General features: G+C 38.9%; 1 pseudogene; it reads left to right on the top strand.

Annotated features, from left to right (window-relative positions):
* The first annotated feature begins 6,084 nt into the window (after positions 1-6,084).
* LOC102964792 overlaps positions 6,085-25,796 on the top strand; it is an 89,969-nt pseudogene continuing 70,257 nt past the window's right edge.

Raw genomic sequence — 25,796 nt, 5'->3', positions numbered from 1 at the left:
AACTTCTCTAGAGTGTTTCTTTGATAAATGTATCTTCTTAGAGCTCCTCAGAATGACCTCTGAAAGGGACATACCAAAACCTTCCTTTTATTTCCACCATTCATTGTATATCATCAGTCAATAAAGTGAGCACCCAGCATATACAAAGCAGTCTGCCAGATAAGGAGAATACAATGATAGAATGGAGCTTAGAGGGCGCACAGGAAGACAAGCCATCAATTTAAAGAAATAACAGTTAAAACCCATAAGCTAAGCGGCATGAACAGTGATTGTTCTAGATCTGGTGGACGTTTCTACCAGCTAGGATATCAGGATGAAAATGGGTCACGCTTCATAGGTGAATTTATCGCACATAATTGAGGTCTTACCCAAACTATGTTCTGTCCGCCCTCATGAATGCGTAATAAGGAAAGGTATATGCATTTCTTCAAAAGAAATAGGTAACAAAGGCTAAGTAAAAATTGGTTTTATACAGTACAAAGAGTGTGAAAGTAATCTAATAACTTGTAGTTTTCAAGATGAGATGGTATAAAATATTTTTTTGGCGGCTACGATAAAAGGTGACACAAACTACAATCGAAGCAGCAGAAAGCCAACTGAGAATGAGAACCACTAAAACAGACACACTGGCTTCCACTTTGCTACTGCAGCAGGGAGTGCCCTGTGGTACCAGGACACCTCATTCTTTGGATACATAGCAAGGTCATGATACCAGGGTAACTGATTCTTTGGACACATAGCAAGGTCACGAGCAACAGTGGATAAGAGAGAATAGGCTTATGAGTCAGCACCAGAAATGTCAAAACACCATATAGGAGAAAAGGGAAGAATAAATACAAATAATAGTCCAGCCATAGGTTATGTCCAAGACCCGGAGGACAAGAAAGCGATACGAGAAAATTTGAACAAGTAACCAAGGACCAGGGATGACACAGAACTACGGTATTAAAATGAAGCAATGGATCAAAGCTGACAAATCACTAAGAGGAACAGAGGTAAATAGAATGTGCAGAGAATAAGAAGGCAAGACTACTGAAAGAAAGCCTAGTAGGCCAGTTTTATTAGGCCATGGCTAGCCCTAGGTGGGAATCGTGAAAAGCTGCTACAGTCTAAAGACTTTACATACCTGGGGCTCCTGGGTGGCTCAGCCGCTTGAGCATCCAACTTCAGCTCAGGTCATGATCTCATGGTTCATGGGGTTAAGCCCCGCGTCGGGCTCTGTGCTGATGGCTCAAAGCCTGGAGCCTGCTTCGGATTCTGTGTCTCCCTCTCTCTCTGCCCCTTCCCCGCTTGTGTGCGTGAGTGCTCTCTCTCTCTCTCTCTCTCTCTCTCTCTCTCAAAGATAAGTAAATAACATAAAAAATTTTTAAATAAAATGATACATGATGGGGACTGTAGAGTCCTCATTTCATACCAAAAAGTTACCTCGCTATTGAATTGGTAAGCTAAAATAATGGAGAAAATTGTGTTTAGGGTCAGACCTAAACTGGTCAGCCCAGTTTCTATGTTAATATTAGAAATAACGTTTTATTCCTATTGAAAGTGTTTTATGAAGATCCATTTGAGAAGCTCTTTAAGCCCTGAAGGCAACTGCCAGGATTTTAAATGCCTTGCATGTTTGTATAGCAGAACAAGAATGGGCACTAAAATGGTTTCAAATATGGAGTCTGGGCAAAGGATGCTACTTATGGTTTAAGCAAATGCTTTTAGAAATGCTGCCTCTGAATTCGACTCGAGCATGGTTCAGTCAATTTATCACCTGATTGTCATCCTGTTATTGTCATATTTAGAAAGATTCCCACCAAAACAGAGCCCTGAAATGCTCATAACACATCAGATGGTTTTGTTGCTGTAGCGACGTTGACGCTTTATGAAGACTGCATTTCTAGGAATAATTTCAAAACAGAGCAGCTGAATTGGATTTGTAGGAAGATGATGTGGGTTTTTCTTAAGGAATATGTCAGCACTTGGGAACCCTCACTTATCTTTAGCATATTCTGTTTGCACTTTTGTCAGGCATGGGGAAACAAAGCACAACGCATTTGTAGAAGATGACATAAAAAAGAATACTATCCTGGGGCACCTGAGTGGCTCAGTCGGTTGGGTGTCTGACTTCGGCTCAGGTCATGATCTCGTGGTTGATGAGTTTGAGCCCCGGGTCGGGCTCTGTGCTGACAGCTTGGAGCCTGGAACCTGCTTCAGATTCTGTGTCTCCTTCTCTCTCTGCCCCTCCCCTGCTCATGTTCTGCTTCTGTCTAAAAAATAAATATAAACATTAGAAAAAAACTTAAAAAAAAAGAATACTATCTTACCCCTACCTTCTAGGAGCTTATGACATTAGAAAAAATGGGAAGAAACTCAATTAAAGTCATTTTAATGTAAGTTAAAAGAGTAACAAGGTACTGTTTCCTTCACTTTGATACCTACCATTGTATTTTTTACAATTTCTTCTTCTTTTTTAATTTAAAGCCAAGTTAGTTAACATACAGTGTAATAATGGTTTGAGGAGTAGAATTTAGTGACTCATCACTTACACAGAACACCCAGTGCTCATCCTAACAAGTGCCCTCCTTGATGCCCACCATGCATTTAGCCTATCTCCCACCGAACACACTGCCAGCAACCCTTAGTTTGTTCTCTGTATGAAAGAGTCTCTTAGGATTTGTCTCCCTCTCTGTTTTTATATTATTTTTGCTTCCTTTCCCTTATGTTCATCTGTTTTATATCTTAAATCCCACATGAGCGAAATCATATGATATATATCTTTCTCTTGCTTAGCATAATACACTCTAGTTCAATCCACATTGTTGCAAAAGGCAAGATTTCATTCTTTTTGATTGCTGAGTAATATTCCATTGTGTATATATGGAACATCTTCTTTATCCATTCATCAGTCAATGCACATTGGGCTCTTTCCATATTTTGGCTATTGTTGAGAGTGCTGCTATAAACATTGGGGCGCACGGGCCCCTTTGAATCGGCACTCCTGTATCCTTGGGATAAATACCTAGTAGTGCAATTGCTGGGCCATAGGGTAGTTCTATTTTTAATTTCTTGAAGAACCTCCAAACTGTTTTCCAGAGTGGCTGCACCAGTTTGCATTCCCACCAGCAGTGCAAAAATGTTCCTCTTTCTCCGCATCCTTGCCAACATGTGTTGTTGCCTGAGTTAACTTTAGCCATTGTGAGAGGTGTGAGGTGGTATCTCATTGTGATTTTGATTAGTATTTCCCTGGTGACGAGTGATGTTGAGCATTTTTTCATGTGTCTGTTCGCCATTTGGATGTCTTCCTTGGAAGAATATCTATTCATGTCTTTTGTTCATTTCTTCCCTGGATTAGTTGTTTTTTGGGTGTTAAGTTTGATACGTTCTTTATAGATTTTGGATACTAACCCTTTATCTGATATGTCATTTGCAGATATCTTCTCCCATTCCATTGGTTGCTTTTAGTTTTGCTGATTGTTTCCTTCACTGTGCATGTTTGTATAGCAGAACAAGAATGGGCACTAAAATGGTTTCAAGGGGCACCTGGGTGGCTCAGTTGGTTAAGTGTCTGACTTCGGCTCAGGTCATGATCTCACCGTTCATGAGTTCGAGCCCTGCGTCAGGCTCTGTGCTGACGGCTCAGAGCCTGGAGCCTGCTTCGGATTCTGTGTCTCCCTCTCTCTCTGCCCCTCCCCTGCTCATGCTCTGTCTCTCTCTATCTCTCAAAAATAAATAAACATTGAAAAAAATTTAAAATAAATAAATAAATAAATAAAATGGTTTCAAATATGGAGTCTGGGCAAAGGATGCTACTTATGGTTTAAGCAAATGCTTTTAGAAATGCTGCCTTGATGAGTCCCCACAGTTCATTTCTGCTTTTGTTTCCCTTGCTTCTGGAAACACGTCAAGTAAGAAGTTGCTGTGGCTAAGGTCAAAGGGTTTGTTGCCTGTTTTCTCCTGTAGGATTTTGATGGTTTCCTGTCTTGCATTTAGGTCTTTCATTCAGTGTGTGTTTATTTTTGTGTGTGGTGTAAGCAAGTGATCCAGGTTCATTCTTCTGCATGTTGCTGTCCAGTTTTTCCAACACCACTTGCTGAGAAAACTGTCTTTATTCCATTGGATATTCTTTCCTGCTTTGTCAAAGATTAAATGACCATATGTTTGTGAGTCCATTTCTGGGCTCTCTATTCTGTTCCATTGATCTATGTGTCTGTTTTTGTGCCAGTACCATACTGTCTTGATGATTACAGCTTTGTAATACAGCTTGAAGTCCGGGATTGTGATGCCTCCAGCTTTGGTTTTCTTTTTCAAGATTGCTTTGGTTATTCAGGGTCTTTTCTGGTTCCATACAAGTTTTAGGATTGTTTGTTCTAGCTCTGTGAAGAATGCTGGTGTTATTTTGATAGGGATTGCATGAGTCAAAGGATTTTGTCAAAATGCATGAGTATGAAATGTTTTTCCATTTTTTGTGCCTTCTTCAATTTCTTTCATAAATTTTCTATAGCTTTCAGTGTATAAGTTCTTCACCTCTTTGCCACCTACCATTTTAGCAAGCACAGAGCCAAAATAATGTTTGACTCGTTTAAATAAATTTCAGCTTTAGTTACATACAGGCACACCTTGTTTTACTTGCTTAGCTTTACTGTGTTTTGCAAATATAGTGGGGTTTTCATTTTTATTTTCATTTATTTATTTTTAACAAATTGAAGGATAGTGGCAACCCTGTATCCAGCAAGTCTGCTGGTGCCATTTTGTCAACAGTACTTGCCTACTTCATATGTGTGGGTCACATGTTGGTAATTCTTGCAATATTTCAATTTTTTTCATGATTTTTTTATTTGTTAGGTGATCCGTGATCAGTGATCATTGATGTTACTATTGCAATTGTGTGGGGGAATAAGTGTAAGAATTCTTTGAGCTTTCACTAACGGGTTAACAAGGCTTTTGGCGGAAAGCCACCACAGGGCAAAAATGCCCAGCAAGAAAAATGCCTTGTTAACTCTGAGGTAGCACGCTCTATCTGACTCAGCCCCTAGAAAAGTTAAGACAAACAGACACAGTGCCTGGTGCCTGCAGTAAACAGCCATCTGCTCAGCACCAGGATTTTGATTTGTCTTGACCCTAACCACTAACACCACATACCTTCGAAACCCCTTTTCTCTCACACACATGAGTTAATGACCACTGTTTTATTGTCTCTTTCTGCATGTCCATCACCTCTGTAAGCCTTCTGATCCTAATAAATACGGGAGAAGGACCCTTCCTTGGGGCTCTGGTCTCCTCCCAGACATTAGCCTCTCTGATATTCAATTCTGCATCCGCTCTTTTGCTGGACAAGAGAGAACTCCAGACTCAAAGTCTGTGGCACAATTATTTTGGGGGCACCACAAACCACACCCACCCCATGGTGAACATAATTGATAAATACTACATGTGTTCTGACTACTCTACAGACTGGCCATTACCCCATCTCTCTCCCTCTCCTTGGGCTTCCCTATTACATCAGACACAACAATATTGAAACGAGTCCAATTAATAAGCCTACAATAGCCTCTAAGTGTTCAAGTGAAAGGAAGAGTTGCACATCTCTCACTTTAAATCAAAAGCTAGAAATGACTAAGCTTAGTGAGGAAAGCATGTTGAAAGCCAAGATAGGCTGAAAGCTAGGCCTCTTGCATGAAATAGTTAGCCAAGTTGTAAACACAAAGGGAAATTCTTGAAGGAAATTAAAAGCACTATTCCAGTGGGGCACCTGGCCAGCTCAGTTGGAAGAGCATGCGACTCTTGATCTCGGGGTTGTCAGCTCGAGCTCCACACTGAGTGTAGAGATTGCGAAACACAAATAAACCGTAAAACAAAAACAGTGCTAATCCAGTGAACACGCAAATGATAAGCAAGTGAAATCGCCTTACCGCTGATACGTAGAAAGTTTTAGCGGTCTGGATAAAAGATCAAGCCAGCCATAACATTCCCTTAGGCCAAACCCTAATCCAGAGCAAGGCCCTGACTCTCTTCAATTCCACGAAAGCTGAGAAGTAAGGGAGCTATAGAAGAAAAGTGTGAAACTAGCAGAGGTTGGTTTATGATATTTAAGGAAGGATGTCATCTCCACAGCATAAAAGTGCAAGCCGAAGTATCAAGTCTGATAGAGAAGCTGCAGAAGATCTAGCTAAGATAATTGACGAAGGTGGCTACACAAAACAGAGTTTCAATGTAGGCAAAACAGTCTACTAGAAGAAGATGCCACCGAGGTATTTCTTGGCTCAAAAGTCGAAGTCAATACCTGGCTTCAAAGCTTCAAAAGACAGGTTGATTCTCTAGTTAGGGGTTCACGCAGCTGGTGACTTTAACTTTGACGCCAATCCTCATTCACCATTCTGAAAATCTTAGGTCCCTTAAGAATTACCTTAAAACTGCTCTGCCGATACTCTAAGAATGGAACAACACAAGCCTGGCTGACTGCACTCCTGTGTACAACATGGTTTTCTGAATAATTTAAGTCCATTGGGGAGACCTACTGCTCAGAAAAAAGGATCACTTTCAAATAGTACTGCTCATGAGCAAGGCATCTGGTCATTCAAGAGCTCTGCTGGAGATGTGGGATAGTCATGTTGTTTTCTGATTTATCTATCTATCTATCTATCTATTTATTTATTTAGAAACAGTGCTACTGGGGGAGGGGCAGAGAGAGAGAGAACCCCAAAAGGGAGAAGCCCGACGCAGGGCGCGGACTCATGAATCATGAGATCACCACCTGAGCCAAAATCAAGAGTTGGAGGTTTAACTGACAGAGCCACCTGGGGGCCCGAGATTCATGTTGTTTTCATGCCTGCTAATACAACATCCATTCTGCAGCCCATGGAACAGTGAGTAATTTAGACTTTCAGGTCTTATTATTTACGAAATACATTTTGTAAGAATATAGGTGCCATAGACAGTGATCAGATGGATCCGAGCAGAGTAATTTGAAAATTTTCTGGAATGGTATTCACCATTCTAGAGGTCATTAAGAACAACCGTGATTCACGAGAGGAGGTCAAAAATACCAACATTAACAGGAGTTTGAAAGAAGTTGATTGCAACCATCACAAATGACTTTGAGGGGTTCAAGACTTCAGTGGAAGAAGTCACTGCAGATGTGGGGGAAATAACAACAGAACAATTACAAGTGGAGCCTGAGGATGGGACTGAATGGGTGCAATCTCATGATAAAACTTGAACAGGTGACAGTTGCTTCTTACGGATGAGCAGAGAAAGTGGTTTCTTGAGATGGAATCTACTGTTGATGAGACTGCTGTGAAGATTGTTGAAGGACAGCAAGGATTTAGAATATTACATCAACTTATTTGATAAAAGAGTAGCAGGGTCTGAGAGGATTGACTCTGACCTTCAGAAGTTCTACTGTGCCTAAAATGCTATCACATAGCACCACCTACTACCGAGAGATCATTCGTGAAAGAGTCAACTGGTGCAGCAAAGTTCATTGTCTCCTTTGAAGAAATCGCCACGATCACCCTAACCTTCAGAAACCACCACCTTGATCAGTCAGCGGCCATCAACATCAAGGCAAGACCCTTCACCAGCAGAGAGAGTACCACTCACTGAGAGCTCAGAGGATGATTAGCATGTTTTAGCAATAAAGTATTTTTAATTAAGGTGTGCACGTTGTTCTTTCAACATAATGCTATTGCACAGTTACTATACCACAGTATAGTGGAAACGTAACTCAGACATGCACTGGGAAACTCAGAATATCATTTGACTTGCTGGATTGTAGTGATCTGGAACCAAATCTGCACTGTCTCTGAGGGGTGCTTATATTCTCTTCATCTCACCTCAGAATGAGGGTCAGATTTAATCAAGGGGTGTACTACCAGTACAAGGAGGCAGAGTAAGAAGGGTTCAAGTCCTTACTCCTTTGTGGGACTAAGACAGAAGTATTAGTGACATACATTCTGGGAACAAGGAGGCAGAAATACTGAAGGGGAAATGTATTTTTACCACCAGCATCAGAAACTGGTGGGCCTGATCCTGCCTTGAAGGTAAATAAAATAAAATATAATCCCTCCTGAGGTGGAATTTCGTTTTCCAGAAAGTCAAATTTACTTCAGTCAGATGAGGTCTTGGCTCTGATAAGCGCATTCGCTCTTTACCACCAAACAAAACTAAGTTCGTAAGTGCTAACTCGGGAAGAACACAGGTATAATTTAATTTTTGCAAAAATTACACAGGGAACTTCTCTCTATAAATAGGATGAAGTTTCCAATAGGGGAAAAAAGTCCATCTAAGACTTCCTAATATACCATACAGGTTAGTAGCTTTCTCAACTATGTTCCTCAGATGATATGCTACATTTTGTCTTATATACTTCAGAAAGTCGAGTCTCCCCGACGTCCTATATTCCGAGCAAATTACAAATTTAGGACCAACGTTCCTATCCTTAACGCTATTCCTCTGTGCCTTCAGAACATGGACAAGTCGCCTCAAAGCAGTAACATATCCATCCCAGTATACTGAAGTGCCTGTTATCAAAATCCAATTAATTAGAGTCGGGCTCTAAAACATTACTTTTCAAGCTATTTGTGATAAAGGACCAGTGTCCTCTCCCCGCTCCCACGTGGCTGTAACGTTTTCTAAATGCTTACTCTCACCTTCTGTAGTCATCCACAGACTCTATTTTGAGTAACACTGCTCTAAATTAAAAAGGTAATAGGAAGGCAGATATGTTGACAAGATAAGGAGAAAGCACAAGTTGACATCAAAGCCATCATTGTTGTCTGACAGAAAGAAGCAAATTCAAGGAGGATGCCACAGTGGAACCAGATCCCGGGACATTGGGAATACCTTGTTTGTCTCACATTCTGGTAGAAAAGACAGCCCCCACAATGGAAAGCATTGCATAGAATATTAGTAACTGAGAATCAAAGTGAAAGGAAGAAGTTTCTTTGAGCATTTTTAAAATTCTGCAAGTCTAGGATGCAAAAAGTTAAGAACAACTTTTGATGTAGTCATAAATACCAATTGTATTTGGTATTGTATGAAATGAATTGAAAGTAATTGTATTGAATGAAATGAAAGTAATTAGTGTGAGACAGAAATACTAGTTATCCAATTTCGCAACTTCTGTTTTAAACTCTTGAGCAGCTGTACAAAATTTTTAAATCTCCTAATACCTTCAGGGTGAAATCTTGCTAGATTTTGAAAACTTAGCAGAATTGAGCTGAGACAGAAACTAAATGAAAACAGAAAGAAATCCTTACATGCTGGCGTAGGAGAAGTATTGGGGCAGGGGAGATTTAATTACTGAGTTTCTGGTGTCTGCACTAAAACATAAACCAGCTTTAGGGAGACAATGTTCTCCAATAAGAAAGAGATGCTTTGTTTTGAAAGAGAAGATGATTTAAATTTTAGTGACCATACAGCCTCTTCAGATGAATATCACATTAGCTTGATAGTCTCAGAAAATCAGCCAGTGGGCAAATCTGATTTAGCTTTCTAATAAGATTCCAAAAATAGCATAATTTTACCACAGGTATGAGGTAACCCGTCCCAATCCAAAACCTGATGAGAAGTAAAAAAAAAAAAAAAAAAAAAGGACAACATAAAAATTGCATTGTTGCTTGGAGTGGCCAACCTTATATGGTGTATTTTCATAGGGAGGTTCTCAAAGCCAGGGCAAGAGAGGTCAAAAAGCAGAAGAGGACTCAAGACAAAAGTAAATCCTACCAAGGACCAACTTGTATTCCTTTGATATCTTTACTGATGAAAGGTCTGACTCTTGCTTAAACCTGTAACTCCTACGACTACTGTTAACTTCAACATAAACTAGAGGATGTTATTTTGTTTTTTATCGAGATATGATTGATATATAGCATCATTATTAGTTCTAGGTATACAATATAATGATTTGATATTTGTAAAATGATCACTACAATAAATTAATATTCATCACCACAAATATTGCAAATTATTCTGTGATAAGAACTTTTTTTTAAATGTTTATTTATTTTGAGAGAGAGAGAGATGAGCAGGGGAGGGAAAGAGAGAGAGGTGAGAGAGAATCCCAAGCAGGCTCTGTGCTGTTAGAGCAAAGCCCAACTAAAGGTTCAATCCCATGAACTGGAACCGTGAGATTATGATCTGAGCCGAAATCAAGAGTTGAACACTCAACCGACTGAACCACCCAAGTACCCCATATGATAAGAACTTTTAAAAGCTATTCTCTTAGCAACTTTCAAATATACAATATAGTATCATATTGTATTAACAATGTCATAGTATTAACAATGTATTAACATGAATAATACTATTAACATAGTATTAACAATGTCAATAATGATTACTCTTAACGTTCATACAGGGCATGCTATTAATTTTTGACTCAATTTATTGTTGCAGAAGTTAATTTTGTGTGGCAAGCGTGTATCGTATTGTATATGTGGTAAAAATTGCTGAAAATTTATGCTGAAAATTGCTCATTTATGCTGAAAATTGCTCATTATTCAGGCGAGAAAAAAAGTCTCAGGGATCGAGCGTGAATCACATATCGTATCTGAACATTATATATTCTTTTTTTGGCCTATTACATATTTTGCCATACATGTAGTTCACAAAAGCTAAATGTGTATGTAGGAAATGCATTCTCCCCACCATGATTTTGAGTGAGGCTGTAATTATGCGGTAAAAGAATATAAGGATTCCAGATGGTTAAGGTCACATGTCCATTGGTCGAGAGTGTTTTTTGTTTTTGTTTTTTTGGGTTTTTTTAGTTCAAATGTGAACTAGAAATTTTCTGTGGCAAGAAGGATCCGGGAAGGCACACATACACAAAGTAACACTCAGCGCCCTTTCAACTTTCACAAAGAAATCAGGTAAATTTTTAGTGTTGACTGTAATTTCTACCCAGAATACTATTTCCAGAAATTCCAACTTCCATATAGGTTTATAATGTCTTTCCTATCTAATTAAATCCTATCTTTTAAAGTAAGTATGCATTCTTCCTTTATATTTGTCAATGGAAGAGACAATAGATGTTTTAATTCACTCGTCTTCCTTAGTGACAGAAAATGAGCAAAGCGTACGGAATTAAGGCGAATTTTACAAGTCCTATATTTGCAAGCAGAAATCTAAAGACTTTCTTTCTTTTCATGGTTTAACAGTGGGATTCAAAGCCCTGAGTTTTATGAAGTTCCCACATAAAGATATCACACAATAAGGCCACATGTGGACCCTAATATATATGCATTTCTAATCTTTTTCTCTACAGAGACATTAGCTATCTTAGATGGTATCAGGAAGAATAAATGCCATTATAGGGTTTCAGGAGAGACCCCCCCTATGTATTGTGTATTGTGGCCTATTACGGTTAATTGTTAGGAGGAATGAAAAAAAAAAAATCCTACCGTGGAATTAGGGTCTACTAAACCGGCAGGTGGACTAAAGGCTATGTCATTCCCATGTAGCCCCCTGATGTTGTTCTTACTGACAATGGTAATGTAAAGAAATCAATCCCTCTCCCACCCCCACGACACACACACACACACACACACACACACACACACACTGAACTCAATTTCCTTTAAAATGCTCCGAACATATCAAATACATTGGTGGAAAATGGATGTAGATTGTGATGAGCAATTTTTCTCACATTTAGACCTATGATTAAACTCGATCTTGTTATTTAACTGAGTCTTGACCTATGTGATTTGCTTCGTATCACTTAAAAAGTGAACAGCCCCCAAAATGCCTATAGCATCTCATCCATTAACCCCTTCCATTCTGTCCTGTTTGAAATTGAATAGAAAACAGAGCTAAACTGCCCAGATTCACAACCACAGTTCAAAAATATTGCTGATTCTGTAAGAGGATATTTCTTATTTTTTTTTAATATAATTTATTGTCAAATTGGTTTCCATACAACACCCAGTGCTCATCCCAACTGGTGCCCTCCTCCCTGCCCATCACCCATGTTCCCCTCTCCCTGACACCCCCCATCTACCCTTAGTTTGTTCTCAGTCCTTAAGAGTCAGTAAGAGGATATCTCTGTCTAATAATATCTTCTATACAGATATGGCTACATAATTTGTGGTCTCCTTGTTCAAAAATTATTAAAGACAATGACACAGATCATTAAAGCAAGTGTGGGGCTCTTCTAAGTATGGGACCTCGTAAAATTGTGCAGATTGCATGCCCATAAAACCGATTACCTTTATACACTACATTTATACTTAATGCACACAAATTACCTCATTTGGTTATCATAACCACTTTGAGACAGGCAGAGCAGCTAACACTGGTCTAAATTTTCCCTGTGACATTTATACAATTTTATGTGCCAAGAGCTTGGATGACCACCTAACTGGTAAGTGACGAAGTTGGAATTATAACCCTGGCCTGACTTTTGAGTCTAGTGTTCTTTCCACTCAATTATCTTGTTTCTTTATGAAAATAGCAACACAAAATGTACCTGCCTGCTAATTAGCTATGCCTTGATAGAATGCACTTCCAGAAATAATAAAAAGCATGCATCAATAGTCACAAATTGGTATCCATTTGAAAATCTGCAATGAATTCAACTGGTTTTCAATCACTATTAAACTGAGAGTCGGGTACTCTTTTTTCCAAACAAGAAACAAAACAAAACAGCCAAATAAAAATTGCATTACTTTTTCTCACCAAGGGTGGTTTCAGGCATTGGAAATCTTTGTGCCTTTTGCCTGTCCACAGCTCTCACCAAGCCCCTGACAACTCAACACTAAATGTCATTATGGTGCTTTCTCCTTCCACCTGTATTACTAAGGGTTACTAATGTCAGAACTCAGCCAAGAAAGAAGTGTTTTATTAAAGTAGCTGATCCCTCTCCTGAAAGAGAACTCCCTTGCTAATCTAAGTGAAAAACCACAAATTGCTTTTTCTGTCTCCCTATGAATTCATGTCCAAAACAGGGGGGAAGAAATCATGGCACCTCTCTCCCCTCTCCTCATCCCCACCTTGTGTAAAATTTGCTCTTGACCCTGCGATGTTTTTTTCCAATCCAAAAAGAGGTTGCCATGGTAACCAATTTACTAACTCAATCAAATGACTTTGCTCAGCTTTTTCTGAATGCATAATTAACATAGATTGCTTCATTTATCCAGAACACTGGTTGAGCTCCTATTACATGTGAGACACCTGATCCAGTCCCTTGTCAGGAGTGGGGGAGGGGGAAAAGTGGGTGATGGGCATGGAGGAGGGCACTTGTTGAGATGAGCACTGGGTGTTGTACGGAAACCAACGTGAGATATAATAAATTATATTAAAAAAAAAGAAATAAGGTTTGCAGGACCAAAAGATAAAACTGCTAGGCTTGACATTAAAGAACTAATGATGTGAAATCATATACACACACAGACACACACACACATTTAGATTCTATATACTGAACAAAATTTATATTTATATATATAATATCCCCATTTTATACATTATATATAGTTATTTTTAAGATCCCTGTGATTTGAGGTACTGTGTACTGGTGATTTGAATTTAGAAACTTTGGGTAAGATTTTGTTTCCTTGGATTATCCAGGATGGGAAAGGAGGCTGGCTCACATAATTGAAGAATAATTGCTCCTTAAAAGCATAACAAAAGAGTTGTCAATAATTTAAGGCAGTTTCCTTTCAGTGCACCGTGTAGTCTAGTTCATTCATTACAAAACTTTTCTTTTAACATTTATTCATTTGTTGATAGAGCGTGAGTGGGGGAGGGGCAGAGAGAGAGGGAGACACAGGATCCGAAGCAGGCTCCAGGCTCCGAGCTGTCGGCACAGAGCCCCACGTGGGGCATGACCCGAGCTGAAGTGGGACGCTTAACTGACTGAGCCACCGAGGCGCCCCTCTAGTTCATTCATTATAGAGAGCGACTGTTACAGGGACAGAAACCAAAGAAAGCCCTTATGCAGGCATATTCGTTGTGTAGAATGTATTATACTCAGATCAACAAACCTTTGTTTGAATAATAATTGTAATTATTTTTGTAATCCCTTGCATTTGCATAACAGTTTCTACTTTGTGAAATGCCCCCCAGGACCTTGTAATCTCTTACAACATTTCCACAAAAACCACATTTCAGAGGAGCATATTTTGGGCTCTAAGAAAACACTCATTTTCCTCCCCTGAGAGTAGGCTGTATTTATGCCATTACTAAAGGAGAAAACCTCCAAATCCCCATCCTTTTTGTTGGGGGAGGAAGTGAGAAAGATAAATATTTTTAGAAATGAGGGTAGGGGTATCAATATGCACTGCCCTGAAGGACAGCAATTTGAATTGTAGTCCTTCTACTCCTGTAGACTGGAGTAAGATACTGACTCTTGGAGTAAGATATTTCCTCCAGGCCAAGCATCTGGCTCACGCTCTATTGTCAATGTTTTTTAATATTTGTGCATTTGATTTCCCTATAAGCTTTAAGATGGTTTCTATAATTTTCCAGATTCTTGAATGCAAGGACTGTGTCCACCATATTGTTGTGGACCGTGTAGCCTATCACATGAAGGGTGAGGGTACACAAGGTCTGTTGCTTTTTTTTTTTCCATTAAATTCCATAGAGGTATATACACACATACATATTTATTTATATATTTGTTTATATAAAATGTCCCTGGCTTCTTCACAGTTGAGACTATATGGCCTGCCTCTTTCTTATCAATTCCTGCTATTCTACCAGAACATCAGGATGATTTGGAGCAGGCTCAATCCCCTGGTCTCTAACAAAATTTTATGCCCCTTATTCCTTCTACTGGCCAAGATGATCTTTGCCATATTCTCTGGGAATACCTTAAAATAGCAGAAAGAACCCAATCTCCAGTTCCAACCCTATACCAATTTAGTTCTGCAACCTTGGGAAAATCGTTTCGCTTACGTGGGCCTCGGTATCCTCAATGTGAAAAGAGGTTAATTAAGCTTGCCTTACCTTTTCTTTCTCTTTTTGGTTCGTAGCACCTATCAAATTAATGAGGAACATCAAATGATGAAATGATGTCACTTTTGATAGAATCAAAAGAAAAAAAAAATCATCCTAAGCAGAAATCATCCTAAGCAGTCCTGCATTTACGAATGCTTGCCCAAACTCACCCAGTTGGAAAGCCACGCCTGTATTTCAGGTTCATATTCCGGTACTGTTTGCACTACTTTCTATTAAGATTTTGAAAGCATTAGGAAAGGTACAGATGCAAAATATTATGATTAGTATTCATCCTATGACTCCTTCAAGCCCTGCAAGGGCTACTGAGGATGGTGACGTGGAAGACAGCGATGCCTTTATCAGTGGTTATGATAAGAAACAGATACCTTAGCTGCCAAGGAAGGGATAGGGAATCAGTCAATGTCCTTAATAACCTAAAACCCAAGTTTTCCAAGATGATAATGAAAGGAGGGTCTATGCTAAACTAGTCAACCCAATTTTGTTCCCCTAGACTCAGCTTCCTCTTGGAGGTGTTACTAATCCATCTTGCCATCCATGCACAACTCATAACACAGAGTTGTGATGATTAGTGGGGGAGACACTGTTCCCCCGTTATATCCATGGACAAATCATATATAAAAATAAATTCACCTAAATCCTCTGTTTCACAGCAGAAACCAGGTTTTTATTTTTAGACAAAATTAATAAACACCTGGGGGCAATAGAAAGGAAACAAACTTGAAGAGCATCCTATGACTAGATAGTATTGTTTCTAAAACCCAAGATACTCGCCCTCAGTTTGTAATTTCTCAAAGGGTATGTTCAGCCCAAGCTCCCAGAAGGCCTCTATCTGGCCATTATAATCACTGTTAACCAGAAAAGTCCTCAATTACATAAGGCTTCTCTTAGATCCAAAAAAGGGGGATCCTAGGGGATCATATTTTCCCTGTTGCCATTGCTTAAGACTCACCCAATCAATCTTACTTTCCTATCTGAGGATTTGCTTCTTCCCCCACTTGACTGACTCTAGAATCCTATTCCCTTCAAAAGGGTGACCTATTGCCTACCAGTTCCAACTTCCTCAGTGGAATCAGCAAAAGCCTTGTTTGAAACTGCTTCATAGATCATTCCCTCTCTTTATACAATCCTACTTCCTTCGTACAGTCCTTCCTTCATACTTCCTTCCTTCATACAGTCCTACTTCCTTCATTTCCCTGCAGGTACTGGTCCCAAGATCACTTCCCCCCAATAAACTTCTTGCATGCAAATCTCTGCTTCAGGGTGTTTCCTAGGTAACTCTATCAAAGAGGAATGGCCAAAGAAAGCAGACTCTAAACCAGGATTCTGATGCTGGATATCTTGGTCACCTGTTAGCAGTTGGGATCCTCATCGCTAGGTGTTAAGTGAAGCACTCATAAACCCTAGCATGGGTATAATTACTAAAACTTTAACCGGTAGTAAAGTCAGACGGGATACTGAGAGAATGGAATAAGAAGATACACCATTTCAGGTATTTGAAGGGTTTGGGTAGAGTACTGGTGATAAGGACAGTCTAACCAAATGGTTTTTGCTGAGTGCCACTGATTCACTGTAGAAAAACAAGGAAAGGCTAAGGGTAATTCATCACCAATTGAAGGTGAAGTGTGAAAGTTATAGGAAATCTTTGGGAGCATGTGAACAGAATGTTATCTCCTGAGTTTAAAGCCCAGAAAAAGCTTTGGATTACATTAAGGACTTAATTTATAAGAGTAACAGAGGTCCTGAGACAATGGAAAGCACATCCCTGGAATGCCTGCTTGCCAATGCCTTGATTATGAAGGATGGGACCCTGATACTGGGGAATGGGAACAGTTGTATAGACCCTTCAAAAACTTTGAAAAACCCTTGAAGTGGCCCATTCCTACCTGTTAGACACCATCACTCCCCTTTATTTAAAGACTGTGCACAAGCCTCTGCCTTGCAAGTCAACTTGCTCCTGTATCTAGGATCTATTCCCACCTCCCCTTCTGGCCCACTAGGCCAAAAACTAGAGTCAATAATAAAAAAAAAAGCTGCCTGGGAAGTTCTGGGTCTGTTCAGGATGAAGGTATTACATTCCAAAAGGAGGTATAGGACCTAAGCAACATGTAACTAGCAGAGGCTAGGAGAATATACATGGTACTAGATCATAGAGATGATGGCAAGATCAAGAGAAGGCAGAAGACGAGGTTAAATAGGGGTGAGAGCACTCTTCCATGATATAGAATTTAACTCCCTGACATGAACTCCCACTTCATTCATCTTTCACTCATACTTCATAATCAATGGAATATTACTCAGCCATCAAAAAGAATGAAATCCTGCCATTTGTAATGATGTGGATGGAGTGAAAATGTATTATGCTAAGTGAAATACGTCAATCTGAAAAGACAAATACTGTATGATTTACTCATGTGGAATTTAAGACACAAAGCAGATGAACATATGGGAAGGGGCAGGGAGAGGAGAGAGAGAAACAAACCACAAGAGACTCTTAATGATAGAGAACAAACTGAGGGTAGATGGAGGGAGTTGGGTGGGAGATGGGCTAGATGGGTGATGGGGATTAAGGAGGGCACTTGTGAGGAGCACTGGGTACTGTATGTAAATAATGAATCACTGAATTCTATTCCTGAAGCCAATATTGCACTGATATATTAACTGAAATCTAAATTAAATACTTCACCAAACTACTCAACTGTTGCTCATGTTATGCCTACTCTGCTTAGAATTCCATTTTCATCTTTTTTTATTATTATTATTTGATTATCTCCAGCATATCCTTCAAGAGTTAGCTTACCTCCAAATCCCCAGCTTGGGCTAAGTGTCTCTTCTTATTAATTCTCATAGCCCCCTCTGCAGACCTCTTATACGGTGAACTTATTTAATGGACTCTCTCCCCCACTTCATCTTTGTATTCTCTGTTTCCATCATGGCTCCTTTCCATGGAGGCTTACAACAGACACTGACTGAATTGCATGAAACTCACTAACCATTGTCACCTGTCTATGGGAATCCTTCCTGAATCATAAGCAAAGGTCTGTTCACAGCCATAGTCACCATTACCAAATTGAGGATAGAGGCTACTGCTTTGTGGAGTAGTCAGTAAATGAGTTTTCAAGTTTTTATACAAATATAGTCTCATACATGGTATATACACTCTGCAGAAATAACTCATTCCTGAACCATGTATGCAAGGTCGATTTCTAGATGGAGAAACAGGGCAGAGGGAATAAACTGGGTAAATTAGCTTCTCGATCATGCTCTATCTAGTTTACTAATTCCCCTTCCTTCACACAACACGCTGGAAGTGATCCAATTCTATATGCTTCAAATATCCTAGCTACAGACAGATCAATTGTCATTCAATTAATAAGGGCCTTGGTGACATCAAAACTTGAATGAAAACTCATCTATTTCAAAAAATGAAGCAGAAACTTATAGTTGAAAAAAATAAATATAGAAGTATTCCAGCATTTTTCTCCTCCTAATATTGATAAAAGCAAGCCTCAAAACTCTGGAATGCTATGCTCTGCTATTTAAACTTTTTTTGAAGAAGGTAAATTAATTTGACATTATGTATTTCTGAGCTTGATAAAGGAGGATCTGGGAATAAGAATCATTATGCGTATAAAGAGGGTGGCTTCCTCCTTACTATGAATTTCTTGTGCCAAGAAGGTGACTTCTACCAAAAAAATGGCCACTCCTTGAAGCTTAACATTCTATTTAAATTCTGCTATGCCACAGGCATAGCATAGCTATCTGCCTGCAGATTCTATTTCTGCATACGTTGAGTATATATGGGCCAATCACAAGGCAAATTTCCCTATGAGAGGTGACACTTTTGCATGGATGAACTTATCATGTCAATCAAAAGGAGAGGGGAAGTGGCACTTGTGAAGAAGAGAATGGCACCAAAAGAAGGAAAACATGGAGACTGAAGGTTGATGCTGCAAAGACTAACTTAGCTACTTATAATTTAGCTGAAAATGTTTCCTGATTGAGAAAGATTCATCTATGTATCCATCTATACCTTTCTCTCTCTACATATATATGTATATATATGTATACATATATAGTTTTAAAATCTATATATAATTTAATACATATATTTATATATGTATAATTTAATATATATGTATATATATATATGTGTATATATATAATTTAAAAACATGATGGGGCCCTGCCGTTGTTATGTTCTTATGATGTTCACTGCCCACTCTAGGGAGCTGGAGGAAGGTCCTATAGGAATATCTTTAGAAGCATATCACTCATGCTGTTAGGAGGAGTTTCAGAAGATGTACCTTTATGATAGTTAAGTAGCGCCTAGTGAACATAACCCTCTAGAAAGCAAAAATGAATGCATGATGAGGCAAGGCACGTGTAGGAACAGCACAAGCCTTTGAGAGTTAGAATGTACAGTGTCTATCTGGGATGTTAGAATCAGTCTAGAGAGGTAAGACCTGAATGTCTTGTTAATGAGTTTATCATTTGTCCAATTATTTTGAGCAGAGATATGACACCGTATCCATTTTTGATAAAAGTAATTTTCAAGTGGTATGTAGAAAGGGATAAAGAGAGAAACACACAGATGTCCAGGAAAGCAGCCTTGTGATGCAAGGGTCATCTACACCAGAATTACCTGGGAAAAAAGGGGAAAAGGTTTGCTGAAATTCCGATTCTCAGGTTCCATCCTCAGATCTGCAGAATTAGAATCTCTAACAGCAAAGCCCTGATAATCTGCTTTTTCTAAGATATCTTCAGGAAGATGTTAGACCCACTAAATTCTGGTCTAAAGACCTAGGTTGTCATACTTTAATACTAATTATTGTCACCTGTACATACCAATGTAGATTCCTGGCTCCCACCCATAGACATTCTAATTTTATTAATCTGTAGTCCAGGGACCTTCAAAACAGCTCCTCCAGTGACTCTGCTAATTTATCAAGTTTGAGAACTACAGAGGTAATGAATTGATATCATGAATGAAAAGGAGCACCTGGGTGGCTCAGTTGGTTAAGCATCTGACTCTTGATTTTGGCTCAGGTCATGATCTCACAGTTCATGAGATTGAGCCTTGGGTCGAGCTCTGTGATGGCAACACAGAGCATGCCTGGGATTATCTTTCTCCTTCTCTCTCTGCCCCTCCTCTGCACTTGCTCTATCTCTCTCAACAAATAAGTAAATAAACATTAAAAAAACGAATGAAGAGGGGCGCCTGGGTGGCTCAGTCGGTTAAGTGTCCGACTTTGGTTCAGGTCATGATCTTACAGTTTGTGAGTTTGAGCCCCTCATCGGGCTCTGTGCTGACAGTTCAGAGTCTGGAGCCTGCTTCAGATTCTGTGTCTCCCTGTCTCTCTGCCCCTCCCATGCTCATGCTCTGTCTCTCTCTGTCTCAAAAATAAATAAACATTAAAAAAATTTTTTAAATAATGAGAATATTTTTTCAGAAGATATTTTCATAATACAGTAAAATATTATGTCAGGTATTTATGTTGAAAGTAAGGAAAAACAGATAGATTGATATAATGGAAAGAATATTGCACTAGGATTCTGGAGCCCTTACTTCATATCTTGAAGTATTCACATCTGTTCCTATTAAACTGTGTGACCTTGGGCACATATGTCCCCACCTGTGAATTCTTTAAAATGTAAAATAGATAAGTTAAATTTGATTTGGGTTCTCAAATATGTTCCACTGGTATTATATAAATGTCATAGACATGCACAATAATGGTTCAATGACCAAATATGTTTGGCAAATAATGATGTTAACAAATGAGACAATTTGTTTACAGGGTAACATTTCAGAGCATTGAATGTATTGTGCTCTATGAACCTATAAAATGGAGTTGAAAATGCAGCGTTTCACAAACTTATTTGAACCATGAAACACTTTCAGGATTATTTTACTGCCTTCATGTTTTGCAGAGCATACTTGAAGAAATTTCAGACTAAAGCACATTTACGTTAGCACCCCAAAAAATGAAATCTAACAAAATATGCACAAGTTCTATATGAGGAAAACGCCAAAATTCTGATGAAATTAAAAAAAATAAGTAATAAATGGAGAACTATTCTATGTTTGCATATTAGAAGACTCAATAATATCAAGAAGTCAGTTCTTCCTAACCTGATTTACAGATTCAGTGAAATCCCTCAAAATTCCAGCAAGTTATCTTGTAAATTGATTTTAAAGCTTCTACAGAGAGGCAAAAGGCCCAGAATAGCCAAGACAATATTGAAGAAGAACAAAGTTGAAGAACTGACACTACCCAAATTCATAATTTACTATAAAGCCACAGTAATCAAGACAACCTGGTATCAGCAAAAGAATACACAGTAGGACAATGAGAGAACAGAGACCCCAAAATAGACCCACATAAATATAGTCAACTGATTTTTGACAAAGAAGCTAAGGCAATACAATGAAGCAAAGATAGTCTTTTCAACAAATGGTGCTGAAGTGACTGGACAACCACATGCAAAAAGAAAGAAAGGAAGGAAGGAAGGAAGGAAGGAAGGAAGGAAGGAAGGAGAAATGAATCTAGACAGAGACCTTATACCCTTCACAAAAATTAATTCAAAATGGATCATGAACCTAAATGTAAAACATAAACTTCTAAAACTCCTCAAAGACAACAAAGGAGAAAACCTAGACAGACAACCTTGGGTAAAATGCTAACTTTTTGGACACAACACCAAGGCAGAATCCACAGAAGAAATAATTTTTGCTCTGTGAAAGACAATGTCAAGAGAATGAGGAGATAGGCCATCGTTGGAGGGAAAATATTTGTAAAAGACACATCTGATAAAGAACTATTATCCCAAATATACAAAGAACTCATAAAACTCAACAATAAGAAAACAAACAACCTGATTTAAAAGTGGACCAAACTGGGTACCTGGGAGGCGCAGTCAGTTGAGCATCTGACTCTTGATTCTGGCTCAGGTCATGATCCCAGGGTCATGGGTTCAAGCTCCAATTCTGGCTCTGCACTGAGTGTGGAGCCTGCTTAAGATTCTCTCTCTGTCTCCCTCTGTCCATCTTCAGCTCGCATACGCTCTCTCTAAAAAGACAATAAAAGTAAAATAAAATAAAAGTGACAAAAGACCTTAGTAGACACCTCACCAAAGAAGATATACAAACGACAAATAATTATATGAAAAGATGCTCCATATCATATGCCATCAGGAAAATGCAAATTAAAATAAGATACCACTATGAGAATGGCCAAAATCCAAAACACTGACATGACCAAATGCTGGTAAGGATGTGGAGCAACCGGAACTCTCAGTCATTGCTGATGAGAATGCCAAATAGTACAGCCACTTTGAAAGACGGTTTGGCAGCTTTTTCTAAAAGTAAACATATTCTTACCATATCACCGAGCAATCACACTCCTTGGTATTTACCCAAAGGAGTTGAAATATCTGTGTCCATACAACAACCTGCACACAGATGTTTATAGCATCTTTATTCATCGTCGACAAAACGTAGAAGCAACCAAGATGTCTTTCAATAGGTGAATTGATAAATAAACTGTGGTATGTCCAAACAATATTATTCAGCTTAAAAAGAAACAAGCTACCAAGCCATGAAAAGACATGGGGAAGCTTTAAATGAATATTACTAAGTGAAAGAAGCCCATCTGAAAAGGCTACGTTCTGTATGATTCCAATTAGGTGACATTCTGGAAAAGACAAAATTCTAGACAGTAAAAAGATCAGTGGTTGCCAGCGATGGGGGGCGGGTACTGATGAATAAACAGAGCACAGAGGATTTGCGGGACAGTGAAAACCTTCTGGTTGATAACATAATTACGGATACATGTCATTATACATTTGTCCAAACCCATAAAACATATAACGGTAAGAGTGAACCTCAATGTATACTATGGCTTTGAGGTGATGATGATGTATCAATGTAGATTCATCAATTGTAACAAACACGCTACTCTGGTGGGGGATATTGGTAACGGGGGAGGTTACATGCATGAGGGAGAAGGAGGTAATGGGGGAGCTCTGTACCTTCCCCACAAGTTTGGTATGAACTTAAAACTAGTTTTCGGAAAAAAAATTCTTATTAATTAAGAAATTCTTAAGAAATTCTCATAGAGAGAGAGAGAAGACTAAATGACTTTTTAAGCTATTTTGTCTAATTACTAACTGCTTTGAGTTCTGCATGTCTACCTAAGGTGACTGGGACAATGGTGAAGTCATCAAGTAGGGTAAGGATTGCAAGAAAAGGCGCAGGGAAACATGCACTTTGGGGCCTATTGAGTCTGAAGTGCCTTGGTTCATTTATAAGAGCATTTTGTGTAAATAATGGTGGAATTGTAGATCCCTGTAGAACATTCAGTAACGTTCAAGGACATCAAAGACAAAGCAATAGGAATCTGCATTTGGAATTTAGTGTTGCCCAAGGTCTATCTTGTCTTTATGTTTGTTGTGGCTGAAAATCGCTGTTCTTAGTTTTGTAAATTCATCATCTTAAAATCATGCTCCTTTCCTCTGCTTCTGCATCACTTTTTTCTTTCCACGCTTTGGTTAGACATTTAGAACACCAGCTGAAAACAATGGGTTTACTAGCCTGCCAAGGAGTCTACTTTCCTTTTTGCTTCCCATCCTTAGTTTTATTCTGTCACGCCGGGTTTCTTTGCCTCAATCCATTTCTGACTCATTATCTGATTGCAAGCATATCACTTAATCTTCTGGCAGATCAATTTCTCTTGTTTATAGAACAAGAATGATATTCTTATCTCCTGCCAAACTTGGATGGATGGTGTCAGGATTAATATAGTGAACCCCCGAAAGCAGTTGAAATCCTTACGGGAGAGAAATCCTAGAAGTAGAATCCCTTGCCCTCATTAATATGTTTTGGTTCTATTGTAAAATAAGCCAGGATCCACAGCTTGCAACCAGATAGCTTAGCACAGCTAGGAAGTATAATCGTTTTAAAAGTACATATGTTTGAAATGTAGTTTATCTATTTTTTCCACAGAGTCACAAAACTGTACTTCCAAAAAAAAAAAATACCTTTGCAAGTATTTGCTTCTTTTCTAGAGTTCCTAAATGTGTTCATGAACTGTGTGTTTGAAGCTGTTTTTCTACGCTTTGTTGAAATGATGGAGAGGCTATTTTACAATTATGTTAGGTTTTCAGGTCTTAGTATTAAGTAAATCAATACCAACATTGATCTTTCTTATCTCAGAAGGGAAGAAATGTCATGTGCAACTGAAGTTTAGGAAGCAATTCTGAGCCTAGGCTTTTATTATTTTGGCATAACGTATAAATCGAACAAAAATTCTTGACATTTCTGATAGGTAACTTCCTGAAGAAGGAGAAGAAAGCTGTTCTGGGTTTTCATATGTCTGTTTATAAATCTGAGCGAAGAAATAAACCAAAAGAGAGCTTGGCAAGACCATGGATCCAGAAGGGTAGATTTAGAATTTGTGAAAAGATGTTTTAATTGTGTACCTTTTAATAGATTTGCTCATTTCAAAACATTTACTGAGGACTTACTGCGGGTCACCATCGAAACTTGGCTTTGTTTAGCACCTAGCACCAAGTTGTTGGGACTATTCAATGAATGTCAAGCTAATTTAAATTTCTAATAAGCAAAAACAGGTTGTGCACTGGAAGCTATCTAGCTCAATTTCCCTGTTTGAGGTCTGTTCGTTCTGTTTGGGAACAGAAGAAAAGAAGCCAGTGATATTAAATGTTCAAAATATAATCAAAGGGCATTAAGAAATATTTTATTGGTGCACGCAAGTCACCGTAACCATCTCACATTCTATATGAGACGCACTTACATCGCCAAGCCAGAATATGTCAAGAAATCTAGGGCTAAAAAGAACAAAATTTCCATGAAGGGCATTTCTGAACTTTTGACTTAACTGCCACTCTGCTGTCAATTTCCCATACTATTTTGCTCATAGAATATTAGCAACGAAATATTTTTAGACACCTCACATTTAAAACATTTGTTTTTCTGAATTAAAACCACTGAACACATTAAAGAGCTTTTTGATAAGCAAACAAATGAGCGATAGAACAAAGAGATAGCATTTCCAAGATGGTTTGGGCTCCCTCCAATGGTTTCCATGTCAATAGCGTCATTCTCCTCAGTGTAATCACTGAATTGTGTCGACCTTCAAACCTTTTCTTTAGTCTCAAGTTGGCAGCTTTGATTTAGAGCAAGCAGACTCTTGTCATTCAGCACACCGTAGTAGTTATTAGCTTGGCTTATAGTTGCACGGTTCTACCTAACGTCACATAACTCTGAATGAAAAAAGCTGAGTGACCAGGTTTCCTCTTGGGAAATCTACAACCTGTGTGTGACTTAGAAAAAAAAATTTTTTTTTAATGTTCTTCTAAAGAATTATCCCCCCCCTCCTTTTTGGGGTGGAGGGTTTCTAATTTTGATTTTTTCTTACATAGGGATAGGCTTAGCAGAAGATAGTTGCGTCACTTTTCCATTCTGCCAAATTCATCTTGGCCAAATGGTTTGTTTCCCGTAGCTGTTTTGTAGTTTGAATCACCTTAATCTATGATTAGCTTTCATGGATCCTGTCTCTCTAATCAGGCTGTTTACAGGTTCTGAAACACAGTTGGTATCTCCTTAAGGGTAGTGGGGGCAGTGAGATCATTAGAAAGTTAAAAAAGGAGGGTGCCTGGGTGGCTCAGTCGGTTAAGCGTCCGACTTTGGCTCAGGTCATGATCTCACAGTTCGTGAGTTCGAGCCCCGCGTCCGGCTCTGTACTGACAGCTTGGAGCCTGGAGCCTGTTTCGGATTCTGTATCTCCCTCTCTGTCTGCTCCTCCCCCGCTCATGCTCTGTTTCTCTCT

Source organism: Panthera tigris, chromosome X (assembly GCF_018350195.1).
Source record: "Panthera tigris isolate Pti1 chromosome X, P.tigris_Pti1_mat1.1, whole genome shotgun sequence".
NCBI classification, from domain to species: Eukaryota; Metazoa; Chordata; class Mammalia; order Carnivora; family Felidae; genus Panthera; species Panthera tigris.
This window is presented reverse-complemented; position numbering and strand designations above follow the sequence as displayed.